This window comes from Artibeus jamaicensis, unplaced genomic scaffold (assembly GCF_021234435.1).
Source record: "Artibeus jamaicensis isolate MK-2021 breed Jamaican fruit bat unplaced genomic scaffold, CSHL_Jam_final scaffold_2375, whole genome shotgun sequence".
Classification (NCBI taxonomy): Eukaryota; Metazoa; Chordata; class Mammalia; order Chiroptera; family Phyllostomidae; genus Artibeus; species Artibeus jamaicensis.
This window is the reverse complement of record NW_026522032.1, coordinates 1,751,309-1,757,183: the sequence shown is the minus strand read 5'-3', so window position 1 is coordinate 1,757,183 and position 5,875 is coordinate 1,751,309. Positions and strand designations below refer to the sequence as shown.

The window sequence follows — 5,875 nt, the reverse complement described above, 5'->3', positions numbered from 1 at the left end:
TTCAGTGTTGTGTAGTTTTCTGCATACAGGTCTTTTACCTCCTTGGTTAGGTATATTCCTGGGTATTTTATTTTTCTTTTTGCTATATTGAATGGTATTTTTTTCTTGATTTCTGCTTCTGCTGTTTCATTGTTGGTATACAAAAATACCATTGATTTTTGGATATTGACTTTGTATCCGTCTGTTCTTCCAAATTCATTTATTAGGTTGAGGAGCTTTTTTGGCAGAGTCTATAGGATTTTCTATGTACACTATCATGTCATCTGCAGACAATGACAGTTTTGTTTCTTCCTTTCCAATTTGGATGCCTTTTATTTCCTTTTCTTGTCTAATCACTGTGGCTAAAACTTGCAATACTATATTGAATAGAATTGGTGAAAGTGGACAACCTTTTCTTGTTCCTGATCTTCATGGAAAAGTTTTTGGTTTTTGTCCATTAAGTATGATATTGGCTGTAGGTCTCTCATATGTGGCCTTCATTGTGTTCAGGAATGCTCCCTCTATTCCCACTTTGCTGAGTGTTTTTATCATAAATGGGTGCTGTTCCTTATCAAATGCTGTTTCAGATCTATGCTAAGCAAAATAAGACAGGCGGTGAAAGACAAATACCATATGATCTCTCTCACCTTTAACAAGAACCTGAACAACAAAATAAACAAACAAGCAAAATATAACCAAAGACACTGAAATAGAGAACAGGTTGACAGAGTCCAGAGGGGAGTGGGGAGGGAATTTCAGGGGAAAGGGGGAAGGGTTTGCAGGAACAAGTATAAAGGACACATGGACAAAAACTAGGGGGGTTGAAAATGAGACGGAGGTGAGGAGGGCTGGGGGTGGGCTGGGATGGGAATAAAAGACAGAAAACTGTACACGAACAACAATTAAAATAAAATTAAGGAAAAAATGGCAGCAGAGGGTGCTCTGATCAGTGTGGCTCAGTTGGCTAGATGCTGTCCCACAAAGAGAAAGATCTGATGTTTGATTCCAGGTTGCACATGCCTGGGTTGCAGGTTCAGTCCCAGTTGGGATGTGTATGACAGACAACTAATTGGTGCATACATGTGCATGAGAGGCAACCAGTCAATTTTTCTCTCCCTCTCTTTCTCTCTCCCCTCCTCTCTCTCTAAAAATAAATAAATAAAATATTCTTTTTTAAAAACTGGAGGGATTGATTGGGTAAGGAAAAAAGCAGAGCAGTATGAGAATCAATGTGAAGGTAGATGTGAGGCTTCCAGTTGCGGGGTGGAATAATGACTTTGGGAGATGTGGGGCAGGGTGAATTTGGTCCTAGTATCTTTGAGAAGTTATCAGTCTCTGAGCCTTGTGGTCTGAAAACTGCTCTGTCAGCCTGGGTTTGTGGCAGCTGCCAGAAATGAAGACTCTGCATACTACAAGCTGTAGAGTAATGGTGTCCCCCGAGGGGTCACCGCTATATCCTTGTAACCTAGAGTGGGATGGAGTCTAGGGCAAGGTCACTGTGTCAGTTACCCAGGGATGAGGCTGGATTCCTCATACTAAAAATTGGAGGTGATAGGGAAAGCCCAAGACAGACTGTACTATGAACATTCACTTCTCTTGATTTTGACTGCACATGTATTAAAATATCCAACATGAATCCCCTAGGTTGTAGGTCTTAAAATGAGGTCCTCTATCTCTCTGTCCTATCTGTGCCATCTCACCCACCACAGCCAAACAATCAAGCAAGCTGCAAATGCTCTCTGCTATAAATCCAAGCAATTATCCAGAATCACCAGTCTCTTCTGAGTGGATGTAAGGTAAGCATGCATTCTTGTGTTCAAATTCTATCTCAGCCAACTGCTAACTTTGTAACCTTAGACAAGTGACTTAACCCGTCTCTCCCTTACTTTCTTCATCTGGAAAATGGAAACAATAACAGTTCCTACCTTCCAGAATTGTTGTCACGAAGGATTAAGTGAATTAATGTATATAAATGCTTATAACCGTACCTGGTACATACTAAGAACCATATTAGTGCTTGTTTTTAGTGTTATTAATTCACCATATTTCCACTTAACCACTGGAAATTTCCTGGGCTCTGAAACCTCACTTAAATAACTGTTTGCGATCCTTCCTCTATGGGGGCTCTTCCCTGGGTCTACTCACATCTAGACAAAATCAGCCCAGGTCTTTCAACTGTTCCTGATATGATGTGGCTGATTGTGTATCAACCTAGTGACTCACGTCTCTACACTGTGCACTCAGTCATTGTATCCCTGTTTACATTGGGTGTCCAGGATGGAGCACAGTGCTCTCTGGGTGGGATGCAACAAGTGTAGAGAAGAGCAGAAGCATCTTTTCTCTTGTTCTGGTTCTATACTCCTATTAATGCAGCCTAAAATTTAATTACCTCTTTTGGAAGCATCATTACTCTGTTAGCTTGTACTGACTTTCCAATCAAATCAAGGTCTTTTTCACATGTGGCGTTGTTAAACCAGGCAGGTCTCTCTATCCTGCAATACAAGAACAAATCAGCTAGTTGCTAGGAGAAAGTCAGTCCAGCAGTCAAAGCACAGTATCTGAGAGGTTTAGTAATAAAGGAAAGGTGGTCTAGGCAAGCAGTTCATGGTTGGAGTTCATGGCAGATGCAACCAGTTGCTTGCCCAATAAGGATTTCCCTTTTCTTCCTTCCTTACAGAATCCCACTTTTGTTCAGAGCAAAAATGTGCCTGGCTAAAAGCACTAGATTTCTCAGCTTCCTTTGCATCTAGGAGTATCCATATGACAATTCTCATCAGAGGGGTGTAAGTGAATGATAATGGGGAGAGTGTTCCATTATGAATAAAAAAAAACAAAGCCTCTCCAGGTCTTTTGTCCTTAGCCTTCTTGCCCTGTCTGTAGCTGTTTCCCCTTCTTATCTATAATACAGACATGAGGTCTGGAGCAGCAGCAGCTGCCTTGCAACCATTAGACAAAAAGCAAATAGATAAAAGACTGCCCTAAGCATGGTGGAGATGAAAAGCCAGGGTCTCATGGCATTGTTGAATAGCCTTATCAGGTCTGGACAATCCCAGGAAATTTTTGGTACAAAAGACAAATAAACCTTTATTTAAGTCACTATTTTAGAGTTGTCTATTATTTGTGGCCAAAAGTATACATAACTGAAGTGGGGTTACAACATAGGAAAACTGGGGATCCAATTGGAGGGTAAACATGACTATAGGGATTTAGACATTAAGAGAGAAAAGTTGGGGGAGCAAAGGCAACACCTGGCTGGGTATAGCAGCTGCCATGCCATCTCCAAGGATTTCTCCAACCAGTTTCCATCCCAGCTACACTGTAGGGAATATCTTTGTGAGCCTCTTCCAGAGCCTTTTGTGGCAAAAAAGAAATGCATGTTCTCATGTTCTCACAGTGGGCCTGGATGCTGTGGGGAAGAAGACCACCATCCTGCACAAACTGAAGCTGAGTGAGATCTTGACCACCATCTGCACCATAGGTTTCAACATGGAGACTCAGGAGTATAAGAACATCAGCCTCACTGTGTGGCACGTGGGTGGCCAAGACAAGATCCAGCCTCTGTGGTGCCTCTACTTCCAGAACACACAAGGTCTCATCTTTATGGTTGACCCAGGGTGCATGAACAAGGCCTGAGGGGAGCTTGTGTGGTTGCTGGCAGAGGACAAACTCGGGGATTCTGTCCTCTGACTCCTGTTTACAAACAAGAAGGACATCCCCAATGCCAAGAATGCAGCAGAGATCACAGGCAAGCTGGTCCTGCACTACTGTGCCACAGGAACTGGTACATTCAGGTCACCTGTCCCACCAGTGAGGACAGGCTCTATAAAAAACTGGACTGGCTGTCCAACTAGCTCTGGAACCTGAAGTGAGCCATGCTCCTCTCTTCCCCCTCACTCCCTCCTTCACCCTCGCTTTCCTCTCATGTGGCAGCCATGCCCCTGTGGTGTGGGTGCCAGAAGCTATCCCCATGGCTGTCCCCAGTGCGCTTCACCATGCTGTACATGAGCAGACACAGCGTGCAACTGGGTTTTTTCTTTTTCTTTTTTTAATATTTTATTTATTTATTTTCAGAGAGAGGGGAAGGGAAGAAGAGAGGGAATGAGAGAAACATCAATGCGTGGTTGCCTCTCATGTGTCCCCCACTAGGAACTGGCCCACAACCCAGGCATGTGCCCTGACTGGGAATCGAATCACGATCCTTTGCTTCACAGGCCCGCACTCAATCCACTAAGCTACACCAGCCAGGGCGCAACTGGGTTTTTTAAAAAGATTTTATTTATTTATCTTTAGAGGGGGAGGGAAGGAGAGAGGGAGAGAAACATCAATGTATGGTTGCCTTTTGTGCATCCCCTGCTGGGAACTGGCCTGCAGGGAACCGGCCTGCATGTGCCCTGACGGAATCGAACTGTGTTTGTCTGGTTCGCAGGCCCGCGCTCAATCCACTGAGCTACACCAGCCAGGGCACAACTGGGTTTTTATTTAATGTAAATAAAGGGTCCAGCAGAAGTAACACCTGCTTGAGTGTGGTTGGTAGGGTAATAATATGGGTGTAATAATTTAAAGTTTTAATTTTGAACATTTCACCTAAGATGTCCTATGGTGTGCTTGAGTGTGATATAGTTATGTATCAGAATTCCATGCTTATGATTTTGTACTATAAAGGGGGCATTATTTGTGCTGGACCCTGTAGTTTTTGTTTCTAATGAGGCAATTTCTGGTACTCCTATGCAATATTACTTAGTTTTTTAATTGTAAAATGAGAATCAACTCACAATTTAGTACTGAGAGATCCCCTCAGATCTTTAGTACAGAGAGTTCCCTGGATGTTAGGAACCCAGGGTCTCTAGGAGTTGATGTTAGATTAGCCCAACACTCTTCCCTCTGGGCTTTAGATCCATTGTGATGGTTGGTTTTTAACCCAAACTCAGTTCATTTTTTTAAAGAATGCATTTATTTATTTTCAGAGAGGGGGAAGGGAGGGAGAAAGAGAGAGAGAAACATTGATAGGTTGCCTCTGATTTGCACCCTGACCAGGGACCTAAACCACAACCCAGGCATGTGCCCTGACTGGGAATCAAACCAGCGACTTTTTGTTTTGCAGAACAATGACCAACCAACTGAGCCACACCAGTCATGGCCAAACTCAGTGCATTTTTAAAACAGTTATAAATACAAGATAAGGAGACATATGAACACAGAAGGGAGAAATGTGCCTGTTGTAGGTCCTGCCGTAACAACTTGAGTCCAGTATACCTGTGGTCTGTCTCCCAGCTGAAGCATGCAGTGGACAGATCCAACCACAGTTCATTCTGCATGGTCACTCAGTCCCTGATTGGCTGTCTCACTGGGTCATCTGCATCCCATAGCATTCATTCTTGTACCTGTGCTTACACCACTGCCCAGGGGATGGGCTGTGGCCACCACTCAGGGATCCATAGGAGGGACCTCAGCTTTCCTTTGGGCCCTCTGATGGGACCACTTTGGCCAGACTGGAAGCTCCCCCATGATTCCCATGTACACTCACTGGCTCCAGGTTGTCTGGGTGTCACCAGTAGGAATGTGAACAGGTGGCTGTTCATCTTAAAGCTCCCATGCAAGTGTGTTTTCACTCCTTCAGCCTGCAAGGGCCAGATTTTATGTCAAAACAACCACATCTACTTTTTTTTTGTATTTTGACAAACACTGAAGAAGGTGGAGCTATTAAACCTTACTGTGGAATCTCTTATTGCTTTCAATACACATTTTTATATAATTGTTTTCAGTTTTAATTTTGACAAATGAGCACTGTAATTATAACTATTAGAATTTTTTTAAAAAGAAATACAAGTAGGCAGTTGAGATCAGAGGAATCCATCACTAGGCCATCATGCCTCAGGCACTGGGTGGAGCTCAGGGT

General features: G+C 43.4%; 1 pseudogene; it reads left to right on the top strand.

The window, feature by feature from the left end:
* Nucleotides 1-3,249: 3,249 nt before the first annotated feature.
* Nucleotides 3,250-3,830, top strand: LOC119040196 (ADP-ribosylation factor 1-like; annotated as a pseudogene).
* Nucleotides 3,831-5,875: the final 2,045 nt, after the last annotated feature.